Here is a 17709-nt window from a genome sequence, read left to right on the forward strand (position 1 = left end):
CCATGACTCAGACTCATGGCAGCACTCACAGTCTAGTTTTTTTTAAGCTGCAGAGCCATTAGACGAAGCAGAGTCTCTCTCCTGCCCCTGCCCACTCCCAGGAGCTTACTCCTACTCCTGAACTCTGCCCCTTCTTGTGCTGCCACAGGAATTCATCCAGTTATGTGGCAAAACAGGGCAGGGAGTTGATTTGGCTCAAAAGTTTTGATGCTTTAAGAATGCTCTATTATGTTCATTTTTGGAAAACTGCTTTCACCTCCCCAGTCCACTGCACACTTGTGCTGCTGGTCGAAGGGCACCAGGGAGAGGTTTACTTTTGGTGGCTGTGCCTGCATCAGCTGTTGGTGGACCTACAGCACTGCCTCGTGAATGTAAGCCTGAAGCTCCAGCATGGAAGAACTACCGAGTGTAGTTGTATGTTATGCCTGATGTGATTGGCTCTGTCTTCTTACCCTTGGCACTATGCTCTTGTTACTTCTGCTGTAATTGCCCTACTCTGAGTAAGTTTAAGTTCACTAGGCTGTGAAAAGCAGAATTATTCTTTTAAAAACACTCTTTTTTTGGGGGCTAGAAGGGGATGATTCCTTTATGGTGGCAATGACTGAGTGAGTTGACTGAGATAGCTCCACCTTCGGTGAGTGGGCTGGAGCAGTCTTACAGTTGTCAGCAGCTATCTTTGAGAAGTTACATGAGGACAGAGAAGCTGTAATAACCCCCTTTAAATGTTGGGAAATGATTACCTATGAACTCATTCAGACTATTCAGCTTTTCTCCAATTCCCCAGAAAGATCCCTGGCCGACTAAACAGAGTGGAAGCACCCATGTAAATAAACACCCACGCAGCTCATGCTGGCACCAGCTGCACTAAATCAGCTCCTGGCTCTGTAACACAGTAGCAAGTGGAGAGTGGTGAAGGAGCAGATAAAAGTGATTTCAGTAATTATTTTAACATGTCTCATCTACTTTGTGATGCAAATGTCATGTGTAAATGCTGGGTCAAATGGCAGAGGGAGACAGTACCATTCTGTCCTCCATGGGAGGCTTGTGTATCCTGTCTGGAAAAAAAGGAGGGACATCACTTCTCTGAAAGGTAAGAAAAGGAAAATAAAAGAAAAGAGAAAAGAGAAAAGAAAAGAACCACCAAAAAACCCAAACAAACAAACAAAAAACCAACCCATAAAAGCTTTAGCTAACCAAAAAGTTTTTTGTTTTTTTGTAAGTGGGAAAGAATAAATTCTTTCTGTTCTCCAGGTGAGACAAGAATCATTAAATTTCTAGAAGGATTCATATTGGCCACTAAAGTACTAAGTTTTAGGAAAGACCAGACAAGCACTGTTCAGGGGGAGTATAGTTGATCCTCTCTTGAGATGGTATGCCTACCAGCTTCTTGAGTTTATTTTTTCAGATACTATTTTCTAGTACTTCAACTTAAAGAGGAAACAACTTGACTCTTAACTACTAGTATACACCAGCAGAAATTCAGTGTGTAGACAATGAGCTACAAGACACCTTCGATGAAATTTATTTTGCTTCAGAGGAGCTGAAGGACTATTAGGCATTATGTGATGTCCTGTAGTTCTCTGAAATGTTGGCAATTGAACTCAGTTTCAGTGTGCATCAATAAACACTTGGAGAACTAGTCAAACCTATTCACATGCTAGATTCTTATGTTTCTTCACTCCCCATCTTCCCCTTTGTAGGATGCATAAGGGAAGTGCTTTTCAAAAATTTTTTTCTTTGTTTGTTTCAAGAAGAAGGCTATGGGTGATTGGTATAAGCAAAATGTATTTGCTTGAATGCACCTCAAACTGGCTGAAAAATAAATGTGCTAAAGGTTTAGAGAATATTTAGGTCTTTTTTGGGGATTGTGCACCAGATGGAGAGCCTAACTGATCCTTTGTTTACATTTTATTCAAATCTTAGGGAAGAAAAGTGCAAAAAAAAATCAATTAAGGAAGAAACATTAGTGAAGCTTTTATGTTATCAGAAAATTGGAAATTTAAAAAATGTGCTTCAAAAAGTAAGTCTTTACCTCTGTCCAATGCTGTTCTTTCTTGGTAGCCAAGTTTATTTTTCTCCAAGATTCTTCATATTGCCTATAACTGTGAATTTTTAATCATCTTTGAGACTGAATGCTCATAGGAGTTACGAGGCAGTTTTGAAAAACTTCAGTGAATATGGTTGAACTGAGTGGGGACCTGTTTGGGAGCAGAGAGCAGTTTTAATGTTTCTCAGGGTGAGGGATGTGTGCTGCCAACATGCCAGTCAATGCTGAAGAAAACTCCAGTGCCTCCTGAAAGGCTCTTTCCTCACCCCACTTGCTTGCCCTCCCATGTAGCACAGCTTTTCAACACTTCTTACATTTTACACAAAACATATGTATTGGGACAGTTTAGCAAGAAGATAGAGCCAATATATTGTTCCCTTAATTTGGTTCACATATGGCCTTGGACGTATATACAGCTTACATTAAATTACATGAACCATAGATTTAGTATTTCAGGGTGAGTTTCTTAGGCATTATATTTGTTATGAAGATAATGCTTCCCCTAGTGGGAAAAGGAAGACAGCATTGTTACAGTGACACATCTTTGTAATTTGAGATGACATTTCTTTTCAGAGCTTAGACTTTGTGTGTGTAATTATAATAAAACCCCAGATCTTTGGTATTCTAAACTGCAGGCAAACACAGTTCTATAGAGGGATGCAAACAATTATTTTTTTAGTAGTTTTCATGATTACATAGAAGCCAAAAATAAAGAGGTATGTTCCCCCCATGCTTAAGATCTACAAAAATATGAGATGCTGATTCATGAAAGTTAGCCAAGATGAGAAGTATTCTTGATAGCAAACAAAAAAAATTACCATGTGTTAGGATTGGGTGGCATACATAAGTGTTAACACACTCAGACTGGAAGAGCCAGGGATGGACTGAGAGTCCTCCCTATGGTACCCTCTCTTCCTTTAGTCCACAGTCCTGACCCAGTCTCAGTTTACTGCTCATCTGTGGCATATCTGGGGACTCCTCTTTCTTCTCAGCTCACCTTTTCTCTGATCATCTGCTATTCCCCAGTGTTCTGTGAATCAAACTCCTTCATATTCTCCAGTTCTCCATATCTGATTCCCGTACCTCTGCTGCCTCATCAACAGGACACTCACAATTCCCTTTCTGAGGCTACCTTTGCTTTATCTGCCCTGGGTTACATCTAATGACGTCTTCACCTTTCTCTAGGTCTAGTGCACCGTGGTCTAGTGCAGTCATCCCGGCAGCCTCTTCAGTCCATCCTCTTATCTGGTCCTTTTTGTCACAGAAAGAAACCTGTTTCCTTTTGACTTTTTGCCATTTCCATTATCCCAGTCTCCCAGTACAGGAAGCCTCCCCAGGGTTTTTGATGCTTCTGCTCTTGTCCATCAGTCCTTCATGGTTCTGAAGTTGTGTGCAAGTGCATCCCCTGTCCTGCCTATCCCGAGGTTCCCTTGCTCTACTGCTTCTGGGAGGTTGCTTCATTTCCCCTGGGATCTTGTTAATCATAGTTCAAAGGTTATCTTTTAATTTTTTCCCCCTGCTGATTTGCATATAATTTAATTATGTTGATACTTAAAATGAATGAATATTTAAAATAACTTTTTCTTTGGCTTTTAATTTAGTTGTCTGGTTAAAGCCAGGATACATGATGCTAGGCTGAGAGTGGTGCTCATCCCAGTTGGGGATGTAGCTCATCTCAGACTTGCTGTTCTAAAGAATGTTGGTTTTTGTCTTAGAAATATTTTCTCTCTTTCTGAAAGACACTATGGAAACAGGTGTGCTCTGAGTACTATTTCAGTAAATTGGTGACTATACAAATAGATAGTCCATTTGTCTAATGAATGCTGGTAGTGGAAGCTTAACTGATGTGTGTCTTTGGGGGAATTCATTGAAATTAAATGTGTGTATTGTGAAGATCCACACAATAAGTAAAATTTTTGCCTCCACTGACATGAATATCCCAGTGACCGACTGAGCTTCCAGCACTGTCAACAAAGGAAATACAGTGAAGGATTGTTTTTATATTTTTTATTTCTAAATATGTTATTGTAATCCCTTCAGTAATGAAATACAAGTATGCCATGATTTGGAAGTATCTTAAATATCTCTACTTGAGTCTTAGGGCCTGGCGACGACTTCACTCCTAGGAGAAGCTGTTTCTGATGCAGCTCTCCTAGAAATCAAAGGTTAAAAAGCTATGTAGACAAATGGTGACGTTTAAGAAAATTTCACAGTGTCATTTGAACCAGCATAGTTAATACTGTGTCAGAGTTTGCAACATTTCCTGTTTTCGGTGCTTTGTAATTGTAATCTAATCTCCTTTGGTTTGGAGGAGAGATTAAATCATTGCCAGGGACTAATTTTCAAAAACTGAAAGTACATGAAAAGTCAGCTGGTTTTGCTTGAAAGTGAAAATACAAAGTGGAGTAAGTTTCTATGTTGAAGTGAAAATAGGAGGACAAATATTACAGTAGTCACTGAAAAGCAGTTGTTCAACATACACCTCTCTAATGTTAATTTTTCTGGGCAAAGGCTAAGGCTTTGTAAAAAAATTATTTCTGAAATAATGCATTTTTATAATCCACTTCTATAGTACTTTAAGTATCACTTTGCTAAATCCTGGACGTACATTTTAAGAATTCTTTAGCTAGTGCCTGTAAAATGAATTTAATTTTTATAGCAGATTTGTTATTATGTGCATTATCCAGGTACAGCATTTGCATTGCTAGAACAGCTCTTGGCACTTCATGGTCATCCAAGTCCAAATCTGGTTGTGCAACACAGTTAAAGAATGTGAATTGGAGAGTAACCCAACAACTAAATATTAATGGTGCTGGATGCCTTTACAAAGGTGGAACAAATCTGTCACATTTCCATACAAGTAAGCTATAAAATAAAATAATGTCTCTAGGGAGCTGTCACTGGTGTGGAAGTTTCCACACAGGCACACCACAAATTGCCAAGAGCAGGATTAGGGTGTGAGCTGGAAATGTGTCTGTCATCCCAGGTGTGTGCTTGTCCAGCACTGTGTGCATATAAAAGAACACAACCTAAGGATTCTTCAGCATAGAACAACTTGAGCATTGTTCAGTTTGTCCTTAAGTTTTCACTGCTCAAGTACTCTTAAGATGACATTTTACTGCCAGTGGTGTCTTCTGGTCAGAAATAATCAAAAGCTTTCTGTACTTTTATATGCATTCCTTAGAGCCTATTGGAAATTTGCTTGTGATTCAAATATTTAAGAGGTGGTGCACATATTACAAGTGGCACTTGAAATAGAAAAGACCAAGCGAGTTTGTGAGTAAGGGAAACATTATGAAGGTCAATTGTCCTTCTGCCTTTTACTTTAGAGTGAATATTTTCATGAGGTATTGGAAATTAATCACAATTAAGAGAAAACGAAGCATTTTTAATGTACATTTTTGTTTGTTTTGTTTTAGTAAAAGGCACTTTTTTTGTTGTTCCATTACTTCTCCACAATTATTTAAAAATTCTGGAAGTAATACATTGGAGGTTTTGCAATGATAAAAGTCAGATGCTTTCTTCTTTACAAAATGTTGACACACAGCAACCTAAAAGGAAGGAAGGATGTGAAAAATAAGACCAAAGGAAGAAGGATGCTGTCTTAATGAGTATAGCAGAGTTTTTGTGGTACTAGTTGCTTGATGTTTCCATCTTCCGACAGATGCTATTTTAGTTTTTCCAAGGGATGAAATGGTGACTCCATGATCTAAACAGCAATACAAGGCACTGCTACGTCAGGCCTTGGTTTGAGCATTCCTGTTTTCGATGTGTACATTTCAAGACATCTCTTCAATACATCCTGGGACGGTGACGTACTTCTGAGATAAAAATAGATTTTTTTTTTTTTAATTTTTTTTTTTTTTTTTTTTTTTGCTTTTACAATTAAACTAACTGTTTGCCTAAGCAGCTCCCAACTTTGTGTGGAAGTTTTGATACTTTGCTGGTTTTGATGTTTTGGATTATTTCAGAAAATCTTCCAACTGTGGAGACGTGAGATGACTTTATAACACGGTGTTCTTAACAGAGGATATAAAATTCCTATCATGTGAGAAATAAAACTGCCATGTTGAATATTTATGCATTACTAATAAATAGTGATAAAGTCAGGGTCCTATACCAAAGGTAAGAGAATTCATGGTGATCTTGTTTTACTTGGGCCAGTTGGAGTGCCTCTTAAATTCTTAAAGCTCTTTGACTCAGAAAATTAGACTGAATGTAATCATAATTACTGAACAGAAGCGTGCCCAAAATTGCGCTCATATAGCCCAATCCAAATAAGTAACAAGATTTTTCAAAGTTGTCAAATACTCTGAAGTTTCTGATCATAATTTTAGGTGATGTGATAGGTTCATCACTGTTGAAAGAAACAACTGCAGTGGTTTGATTCTGCTTAGTGCCCTGTAAATTTGAAAACGGTGAAGTTTGATTTGTACAGAGGAAATATTAATGTTAGTGCTGTTGCTAAACTAAACTTTGTATGTGTTTTGTCCAGTGATTTCTCATTAATTACATTGTTTAAAATTGGATGTTTTGAGTGTTGTCCCTACCCAGCAATATGCTTATTTAGGTCCTCAAAACTTGTTGCATGTTCAGAAGCTCTTGAAGATATTTAGATTCACATGGCTTATTCAGCACCACTTTTGTCTCCTTTTTGAAGAAACTGTGGCAAGGAGTCAGATACTGTGGGTGCATATTGAAATAAAAAACCAAATGTATCTTTTTTCTGTCTGGGTCCATTTTTTGTTTTGGTAAATAGTATCCATCCTCCCAGCCATTCTGCTGGTGTGTACAGTGTATAAATCACTGTAGAGTATGTTCCTTCTGTGAGACACTGTGGCATGAGTATGTTTGTGACTGCAGCTGTTTGGATTCTGATTTCTGTTGAAGTCTATGGAGATTAGTTTTTTGTTTTTTGGTGTTTGTTTGTTTGTTTGTTTTTTCCCTAATTTCAGTTGGAGTGGAAAGAAATGCCAGACAGAATAAAATTGCAATTCATGACCTTAGATCTGCACCTTTGGAGAGTCCTACAGGTTCTTCAATCTGAATGTCCCTCTTCTCCTCCTTCCCCAACTTGCCTCTGTTCTTTGTGCTGCTTTTATTTGTCAACTCCTAATCATAGATCACAGAACCTCCTGAACTGAAAGGGACCCAGAAGGATCATTGAAGCCCAGCTCCTGGCCTAGGCAGGTTACCTGAAGAGTCACACCATGTGCCCAAGAGCATTGTCCAAATGCTTCTTGAACTCTGCCAGGCTTGGTGCTGTGACCGCTTACCTGGGGTTCCTGTTCCAGTGCCTGACCACCCTCTGGGTGAAGAACCTTTTCCTGATATCCAGCTTAAACCTCCCTGATACAATTTCAGGCCATTCCCTCGGGCCCTGTCACTGGGCACCAGAGAGAAGAGATCTGTGCCTGCCCCTCCTCTACCCCTCATGAGGAAGATGCAATGGGGTCTCCCCTCAGTCTCCTCCAGGCTGAACAGACCAAGTGGCTTCCCCTTCAAACCCTTCACCATCCTCATGGCCCTTCTTTGGACACTCCCCAAGAGTTCAATATCTCCCTTATACTGTGGCACTCAAACCTGCCTCTAGCACTGGAGGAGAGGCCATCCCAGCTCAGAGCAGAGGGACAATCCCCTGCCTTGCCTGGCTGGCCCTGCTGCCCCTGATGCCCCCAGGACAGGGCTGGCCCTCCTGGCTGCAGGGCACTGCTGGCTCATGTTCAACTTGCCATCAGCCAGGACCCCCAGGTCCCTTTCTGTGGCACTGCTCTCCAGCCTCTCCTTCCCCAGTCTGTCCCACATCCAGGGTTGTCCTGTGCTGCACAGCAATGCGGTTTTCCTGTTTCCTTTCTCCACTCTAAGTGCTCCAAGTAGTGCCAGCCTGGAGTGATGCTCACCGAGGTCATGTCAGGTGATGATAGGGGTGTGAACCCTTCCATTTCTGATGACTCTGAGAACTACTGGAATTTGCACAGTTTAATTATTAAAATGCTTTTAAATAAAGTTACTTCTGTTTCTTTCTAGCACTGTATATTACTTCAATTAAACGTTTTGTCTTAATGAGGTACTTTTCAAACCCAAATTATTTTACTTGATGATCAAATAAACTGTTAGAGACAGAGAATAATAAATATTATAAAAACCTAATATAAATAAATAGCCCCTTTAAAGCAAGCACCAGTGAAATTAAGGAAATAATTCCCTTGTAAAACGTTTGCTTACATTACATCTGGTTAAAATATGCTAATGGTTACTTTCTCAAGCAGACTGAATCTCCCCTAAAAACTTGAATTATTTAATAATTGAATTTTTTTCCTCTCTTTCAACATCTTAATTACATCAAGTAGAAAAGACACATAAGCCTGTTCAAAGGGAGTTACCGTTTTCCTTGTGCAAGAAACATGAGCTGAGCCCAAAGGAACTGTGATTTTAGTTTAAAAAGAATATTTTTTAATAATTATTCTGTTGAGATTTATACACTTTTTTGATCTTTGCTATGTAGATTTCTGATCTATAAGAGAGTTAAACAGATGACACTTTTAAAATAAATTTTAAAAAAGCTGGAAGATAACAATAAAGTCACGTGACTCCAGTCTAAAGAGTAATGCCAGAAGTGAAAGGCCCTTTGATAGTCATGAACACTTGCTATGTTTCTGTAAGGCAGCAGTCACAAATTTAAGATTATATATAGGCAGGATTAATTCCCTTTTGGTTAACAACACACTTTTTTATTAAGTAGAGGTAGTGATTTTAATGACTTCACTTTTTAACTTTACATGCAGTGTAAATATGAGATTCTTTTAAGAAAAAAGTGTTATTTAGATGTGTGGTTTAAAGTGTGGTCTGTTCTAGGGAGTGATTTGGGAATACATCTGGCGCAGTAAGGATGTTGCCATAAGAATGACATGTTCTGAACTTTGAGTTTTAGTATGACTTTTGCAGATGTGCTGGCATTGAAAGGCAGTCTCGTGATGTGACTTTGGGTGGTTTTGCTTACATTTATCACTTTTATTCCTGTTTTTTGCTGAGGGCACTTGTTGCTTAAAATTGTCAATATTTGCATATTTTATAGTGAAATTATTATTAAGCTGAACATTTTTTCATTCATGAATCTATGTGGAATGTTTTGAAACAGCTAGATATTTATCATTTGCAACGAGCTTTAATTCTAGAAGAGTGCTGGTCTGTTAGGACTGTGAGATTTCACATTTCTTTTGTACATGACTTGAGGACTTACATTATCTGAGGATAATTTTCTTGAGTTTATGCTGGTATGTTAGTGCTGGGAACATACTGCAGATCACAAGGATGTATGCTTAAGGATGAAGGATAATTATAAATCTTAAAATTCTTTCTAGATGTACTCTGGATGACACATCTTCTAGAGGTGTTAACAGGCTGGGAAAGCTTTTGGAAAGCTTATTTTCAATATCTCTCTGAGTCCCCTGAGATTTGCTAATTATGATATAAAGCCACATTTATAGTGTCACAATGTATGATCATCTTTGTAAGTAAGAAGCCTGGCTAAGCTTGCAGTCACGTTACAACTGCTACAGTGAATTCAGCCAGGATCCATAATGATATGAAGCAGTTCAACCTATTTTGAAAAAATATCTTACAAACCCAAATGAAATGGGGTTATTAAACATACAGGTCATGCAGGTATAGAAAATGGAAAGTAATGTTCACTTTTTTTCATGAATAATTTAGATAAGCATAACATCAGAGATACTTTCAGCCTTCTTCCACAAATACCGATAAAAATGAAAGTACCTTTGTTGGTTACACTATTGGAAAATACTATTTTGGTTTAAAGATAAACTCTGGGGATCACCATCTTTTTCTGTCACAATAGCATGCAGTAGCTCATAAATTTATCAGTCTGCCAGTTTATCTCATAAAATGATACATGCCTTTGATAATTAAAGTACTTGTGACACCTATGTCAATCTCAAATCCCCTGCATCAGACTGTTCCTGGACAGTTTTGCCTGTGGTCCTGTTTGCATTGTCTTGCCCTTCCACTGTGGCAGCATTTATTTGATCAACCTTACTGTGAAGGTAAATCAATAAACTAAACCGTACCATAAAAAAAAAAAAAAAAGTGAGTAAGGAGTATTTAGTCCTCATATAGTTTAATTCCAGGGTGGATTTGATGCGTTGAAGTGGCAGGACAAGAGTTGGGCTGGGACTGCAGAAGGGAGAACAAACCCGTGGCAGGTCCCAGGAAGACAGGTCTCTGTGGCTTTACGTGTTGTCACCCAACCCTTCATCAAGTCTTGGGAGGAAAAGTCTGTTGTGTCCTTCTTCTTGCCCTTTGGGTGCCTTATACCTCTTATTGGCAGGATCTTTTTTGGAAGAACTCTGAAATGGATACTCAGCCTGCTTCTATGATAGCCCGTGTTTATTAACTTCAGAAAATTTTGATTAATTTTTTAAATGAAGTATGCGATCTTTAGTATTGACCTTCCACTGGATGAATGACCTTAAGCTTATTGCTTCTAATTCTAAATAACAAGCATGGATTTTAAAGCTTATTTGTGTCTGCTTATACAGTGGAAGATACCTTATTGCTGAAACATTATCTGTCTGCTTCTTACAGTTTTTAAATAAGCTGCTCACAAAATATTTACAGCTGTATCTCAGTGTTCATCAATGTTTGGACTTCTGCTGACCTCTACATGCAGGAGTACAGGTTAGGCAAATGTTTCATTTTACTCAACTATGACTTTTCCATCACTCAGGAAGCTGCCATAGAAAAGAATGGATTTTCAGCCCTCTCTTCTAAACCATGTTATTTCCGTTTCTGCAATGAAAGCTATTTACTTTTCTTTTTGTACCTAATTAGTACTGCATTTTTGTAAACTGTCAGATACCAAGCACTTCCCTGGATGCTCATGAAGTATGCTTTTATTTACAAAATGCAGTCAGCAACTGAAGTGGTACAATAAAAATTATGTTGTATGCTTTACAAGAGGAAAAAAATCAATTTTTGTCAGCTTCCTGTCTAGTCAACAAAGAAACATAAAAGAAAGAGAGGACTGACAAGTTTGTTTCCTTTTGCGTCTGGCAAATGTTGCACACTAAAATAATATTTCCTGTGGCTATTTTGCTCTTATATTCCAACATTTCAAATTTTATTAAAACTGGATTTTCAAATGTCAATTTGGAAAAATACGGGTTGGAGAAAATTTTGTCTGTTTTTCATTTGGGCCAGACAAATAAATTAGAGTACATGTCGATAGCACTGGTTTTAGCTTGTGACTATGTTTTAAAAATGGCAAAAGCATCCAGTTGACCCACCACGTAATTAAAAATGAGTTCCATGGCTGAAAAATAAATAAAAGAAAGGTGTTTGACAATAATTCTAGGTTATTATTTGGTTACTTTTTTAATGCAAATTTCTTTATAATAGATATGTTTATTTGCTGTGCAAGATGCATTTAGAATGTCACAATCCAGTTGCAAGTGAAAAGTGGTTTTTGGAGCTAATTTGTGTAGGAAGACATGGCACTATAGTTTCTAGCAGAATAAATATTCTGCTATGTTTATGTAAGGGTGGAATTCAGAGCAAGTTACAGGTTCAGGCTACAAGACTTCAGGGCAATAAGCCACACCGGTGATCTACACTGCCTTTTTCTGAACTCCTTTATGCCATAAGTCTCTTAACTAAGAACAGAATCCAACACAAGATGTAACTAATGAAAATGTGCATTTCATGAGACAAAGTGTGAGTTTAAACCATCTTATTTGCACCTAAATCCCCTTTCTGTGTAATTTTGATGTTCATTGGATGGACAAGGAAAACAGCAACATCCTGAAAGAGATCCAATCCATCCATTCCCTCTAAGCTCAACACGCACAAATGCTGGGAGCTCTTGCCATTCATTCAAGTCAGTTAGCTTTTATTCCAATGTTGTGATACTGCTGCTCATCAGGTAGCAAAAGATGTGGGCTCCTCTCCATACCTCCTAATTCTCAGAGAAGTTTTGCAGTCCATAGGGTGAGGCTGTGGCGAAGCTCATCTTCACTGTTTTTGTTGAAGTGAGGTAGAAGGGAGTCAAACTGTCATAAGCTATGGGTGTCCAAGCTTGTGTTTGTTAAAGACAGAGGCTGCTGTTCACTGAGGGAAGTCTTTTCCTCCTGCTGGCATTGTCTGTGAAGGATCTAGAGCCAGCACCTTGATCCAGCCGAGAGGTGATGCCTCAGGGGCATTGGAAAGTCTTGCACAGCAGACCTGTGAACTCAGATAGTGATTTGGGGGTTACTTCTCAATTATCTCTCCAGTTGCTGAAATTCACATATGTTTTGGGGGTTGAGGTTTTAGGGTCATTTTTTCCTTCTGTTTTCCTCTCTCTAGACTCATAAAAGACAATACCACTTGAAAAAGCCTGAGTCTTACCGCTTAGCTGGTGCTTCTCAGAGAGGAATAAAGCGTCCTTTGGGATCATTTCTTTGTAACAGCAAAGGAAAGAAAAAAACCACTTTTTTGACTTCTGATCAATCATCTTTGTGCTTCTTAACAGGAACTGAGTCTTCACTTCTCTATTGAGCTTTTGTAAAACCATAAGCTTTGCATTTAAGAGGAATATCTCTTCAAAGTTGGGACTTTTCAACAGTCAGACAGATCCATATGCGTCTGGAGTCTTTAGACATGCAGTGATGTCCTTTAAATGTAGCTTGAACTGAATGGATTATTTCTGGGTACAGAATCTTTAGAGGAAAAGATGTTGGTGTGTCCTGAAGAGAAAGCAGCTCGTAATCAGTGGCATTCTTGACTGGAGCAAAAGACAAAATTCAGTGGCCTGTTAAGGAGCAGAGAAAGCAATACTTCCCCTTTTGGCTTTTTAGGAGTCCAAACAGGTAAATGACTAGTGATTTGTGGCTAAAATTATCAGTGTAACTGAACTAAAGTTGTAAGATGGAGCTTAAGAGAAGGTGCCCAGATAGATTGATGACTGGCAATTTGTTAAAATATTTGAGAGAAAATGCATTGTGTAGATTTCTGGTACTGCTTCCAGTCCAAAAATCATGGTAGTATTATAATGCAAATAGTCCCAAAACATATTTCATTTTAGGAAATATTCTTCCAATTTTAGACCTTTCCTGTGGCGCTGCAGTTTCTAGAGCTGACTGTCTGCAACAAGTGGCTGAAATCTTTCACTAAAGCAATTAAATACAGCCTTTGTTTTTCTTCTTCTTTTTTTGTACTATTGCAGTGGTATTGCCATAGAATGAACCTGTTTGGAAGAACTTTGAGATCTGTGGGGAAGACAAGTGGGTTTACCAAATGAATTTTTGTGTATTTTGGCTGACTGCTGAATAGACTAAACATGCTACATGCTTTTTAAATCCTGTGTTTGACAAGGATGTTGAACTGCTGTGGTTACTACTGCTGTTTCCAGAATACCATAAGGCTCTTAAAATGTACCAATTAGTTGCTCGTTAACAATCTTGTGATTGGATGTTGAGTCTGTTGGCCAGTGAGACCATTGTTACCATACCTGTCTCCTCTTCCCAGTGTTACTGAGGAGATGAGCGAGCTAGTGAAGTGCAAACAATGTATTTAGAATTGTTTATATTAATTGTTATTATTATTTCATTGCAGAAGTTTTGAAAAAGTTGAAGCTCCTTTTAGAAAAAAATATAACTTCATGTTTTACTCAAAAAAATCACTTGGACAGTTCTGATAAATTTATGCAATAGAAGTTGTATAAAGAAGTTGCATGTTCTACTAAAATTTGCTAATCTTTAAATGCTCTATCTGACAGAAACCTCCTGGAAGGGTTTTAGTGGCAAGTTGCACATACCTGCAATATGCCACGGAGGTCAGTGGAGTCTTCCATTGAGGTTTTCCTTGCAGAAGCTGCAACATTTGAGGGGTATGGGCAAATCTTCCTGGTGAGGTTGGACGGGGCTGTGAGTTGGGGATGTTTGTGCTATGCAGGTACAGCCACAGCTTCAGGGAGTGACTGCAGCACTGCTCTGTCTGTGCTGAGGAGCTGCTGCCCCTGCCTGTGCAGAGCCTTGCTGCGGGTCAGCCACACCACATAAAGCCACATGGTTTCTTAAGTAATGCAAGTTGAGGCTGGGGGAACTGACGGGTAAGGAACTGCTCAGCAGATGGGGAGCTGAGGACTGAGAAGGAGCAAGTGGACCCTGGTCATGCAAGTGTGTGTGACATGAAGGCAGGAGGCCTCCTGGGCAAGACCTTGCCCGTGGTGATGGTGTTACCTGGAAGCACACAGAACCTCCTCCGCTGGTGATGGATCACAGTGCAGGACGGTGGTGAGAGGAAATTAGGAGCTACACAAGTCAAAACAACTGCTCAGGGGAAAGCCCTGCTCAGGTGGTGTGAGTTGAGGACACAGCAGTCTGTGCCTGAGCTGGACTGTGTGTCACTTGGGTTTCTCCTCTGCACTCAGTTTATCTTCTGTGCTCTTCTCACATTCTTTGGTGTGCATCCCAGCTAAGAGGATTTTGCTTCTCCGTTTATTTAGTCTAGGCGAGAATGGTGGAGGCCGAAGACCTCTGCTTCCCAGCACTGTGTTCTTTAAAAGCTGTTACTTCTAAATGTATTGTTTATGTGGATGTTCATGTTTATCAGCTAACGGAAGGGAAAGCACCGCTCCTGGATGTGCAGAATGGCTTCACTGGCTTCCTGCATGTCTCCCCTGAGGCATCTCCTTTGCTTTGGGGTTTGTGAAAATGCCTTGCTTGATGGGGGCTACAGCTCAGGAGGGCTGATCTCCCCTGCAGACTTGCTCTTTCAGCGCACTCCCCAATGTCATGGGGGCTTGCTGGGGCCAGACAAGTTTAAAAGGAAGAATTAATGATTGAGGGGCAGTGTGGCAGAGGTGGCCTCTCCATCTGGACCAAACCCGCAACAGCCACAGGGATGGTCCTGTGCCCTTTGTGGCCCTTTGTGGCACAGCTCTGGGGGTGGTTGCCACCATGGTTGCCATCAATCTCTTACCTCATTCCCAGTGTTACTTAGAGAGAGCTGCTCCCTGTGAGAGAAGGAAGGAGGGATCCACCTTGGCAGTTCCCTCTCATCCTGGTTTTGCCTCCAGCCTGGGTTGGGAAAGTGTTGGGAGGTGGAAGGTGGCTGGGAGGGGCTGCGTTTCCTGCTGAGCTGGCAGCCACCACCGCCTCTCTCTCAGCCTCTGCCTGGTTTTGGTGGCATTTTGTGTTGCCTCCTTGCTGGAACTGTTTTGGGGCAGGCTTTCAACCACACTGAGCATCCATACTCAGACTTATTATGGGTACCCCCTGTGCTTGTGAAAATGGGGTTGTGACTAAGCAACAAAGCCACAGGGGCCAGAGAAACTCAGACTTTTCTAGAAAGCAGTGAAGCCCTGCAGGTGTGCATTTACAGAAGACAGCAAAAAGACTGCCACCTGTCCTTGCATGACCAGCCACTACACCATTTTAATGACACTGTTTCCATGTAGCCAGGTTGTGGCTGGATCCAGCCTTGCACCTCTGGCACATGCTGTAAGTGGTTGTGTGGATCCATCCCATCAGGCAGCAAGAAAAACAAACTTGTGTGATTTGTTTCAAGGTCCCCAAACTCTCTGCCTCATGAACAAAGAAGAAGTTTGATGTTTGGTTAGCCCTCCACTTGTATATGAGGGGATTGCTAACACCAGTTTCACTGAATATTCGAGTTCCAAGACACGGTGTTTGGATCTCTTCTGTGCAGGACGTTTTTTGCAGTTTGCTTTGTGAGCTCCAGGGCAGTTATATGTGAGGAGGGTGGTAAACTCTGCAACAGCCATGGGGGGGTAAACTCTGCAATAGGATTTCCTGTCCTCTCTGCAGGTTTTTTCAGGTTAGCAAGATGAGGAATGGGAGTTTCTTACCTGCATCAATTGGCTTCAGTTTGCCCATTCACAAAGTAGAAGAGCTGAGTGATGATTGTTAGCAGTGATTACCATAATCAAATTTAGAAAGGGTCATGCCCTTTGAAATGTATTCCTGAAAGCGCATGTCACTGGCTGTTAGGAAGCCCTGGAACATGCTCTAATCCTCAGCTGTCAGTGAAATAACACCAGGGACTGCAACACCAGAAGATCCTACTGGCACCTGGAATTTTTTTCACTTCTTTGAAAAGAAAAGTGGAGTTATTGTATAGGAAAAGGGCACAAAATCTACTGGATGGATAGTCACTTGGTAAATATAGCCTCCTCTGTTGGAGGCTGAGCAGTATCTACCATCCATGGAAATCTATCTGTTAGTAGATAATGCTCATGGGAAGTTTTTTTAGTTTGCATTCACAAACCAGTTATTTGCTTTGAGCTGTGTAGTATGGTGTTCTATAATGTGATATTTGGAAAAATTTCCCTAAGTAAGCAGATACCTTGATTATTTCCAGAGCTTCCTGTAAAAGAATGTAGTTAGAGGAAACATTTGTTTTAAATGTCATTTTTGTCCAAATATGGAACAACAGGAATAACTATATTTCCTGTGAACTAACGGGAAGCCCCCTGGATTTGCATTACTTTGTGAAAACGATGTTCACATCACCAACAGGAAGGTCATATTCACAAAGCAGCCTTTAGGGTAGTCCCATGACCCTACCTCCAGGATAGACCCCTGGGGAATTTGGAAAAGAATTTGAAAAATGAGGTCCCAGCAACAAAACATTTCAGTGCCAGCAATCTGATATTCTTTTGATTAAAAAGACACAACTCATTTTTAACATATTTTAAGTGAAGTACTTCCAACTGATGCTAATTTACAAAATAAATATTTTCATGAATAATTAATTTAAAATCTATTAAATTCTAAAAAATTGCTACTATTCCCATGAGTGGCTAAAGTACACTGGAGATAGATAAGAATCTGTGGTCTGTCTGCAATTTTTCTATGAACATCCTGCATGATTCTGGTAATACTAAAAACAACAGCCAACGAGAAAAACCCTTCAAAAAATATATGAACAGCCCCCTCCTGTCCCAATAGTCATAATGATTTTTTCCAATTGTATTTTATAGAGTTTTTCTTAAAATTAGATTATCTTCTGAATATTGTTCAAGGCTTTTCTCAGAATCGCAGAATATTCTGAGTTTGAAGGTGTCCACAAGGATTATTGAGTCCAGCTCTTAAAGTAAATGGCCCCATACTGGGATTGAACCCACAATCTTGGTGTTGCTAGCACCATGCTCCAATCAACTGAGCTAAACCAGTTAAATAGAACCAGAGCTGAATTGTTGAAATTAGTTCGAATTTCATTATGCACAGCAATACTTCAGACAGTGACTTGTCATTCCTTTCAGATATTATGAATATGTTAATTTGGAATTTGGGACTCTAAACTTAAAGTTCCCCGGACTAATAGGATTGCTTAACTCATGCACTGACATGCAAGTAACCATAAAGTGCCACACTTTTTCCACTGTGTGGGTTTGTTCCAAGAGATTTTTCATCATAAAGCAATCCCAAAAGATATGTTAGAAGGATGGCTCTGCATTTACAGAGATTAATGAGTGGGGACCACTTCTGCTTCCTCCTGTTACACTCATGTACATTAGCCTGCAACCAAAGAAGGTCTTCAGGAGAATGAGTATTTTAATTCTTAAATTTAATGAGCATTTGGAGATTATTGGGTTGCATGTATTTCCCTTGCTTAAACACAGGCATCTGGTGCCTTTTGAA

General features: G+C 39.7%; 1 protein-coding gene across 1 annotated transcript in view; it reads left to right on the top strand.

Annotated features, from left to right (window-relative positions):
• COL4A1 (collagen type IV alpha 1 chain) overlaps positions 1-17709 on the top strand; it is a 119848-nt gene that overhangs the window by 25966 nt on the left and 76173 nt on the right. The gene's annotated exons all lie outside the window — the stretch shown is intronic.

The sequence above is a fragment of the Prinia subflava genome, chromosome 3 (assembly GCF_021018805.1).
Source record: "Prinia subflava isolate CZ2003 ecotype Zambia chromosome 3, Cam_Psub_1.2, whole genome shotgun sequence".
Classification (NCBI taxonomy): domain Eukaryota; kingdom Metazoa; phylum Chordata; class Aves; order Passeriformes; family Cisticolidae; genus Prinia; species Prinia subflava.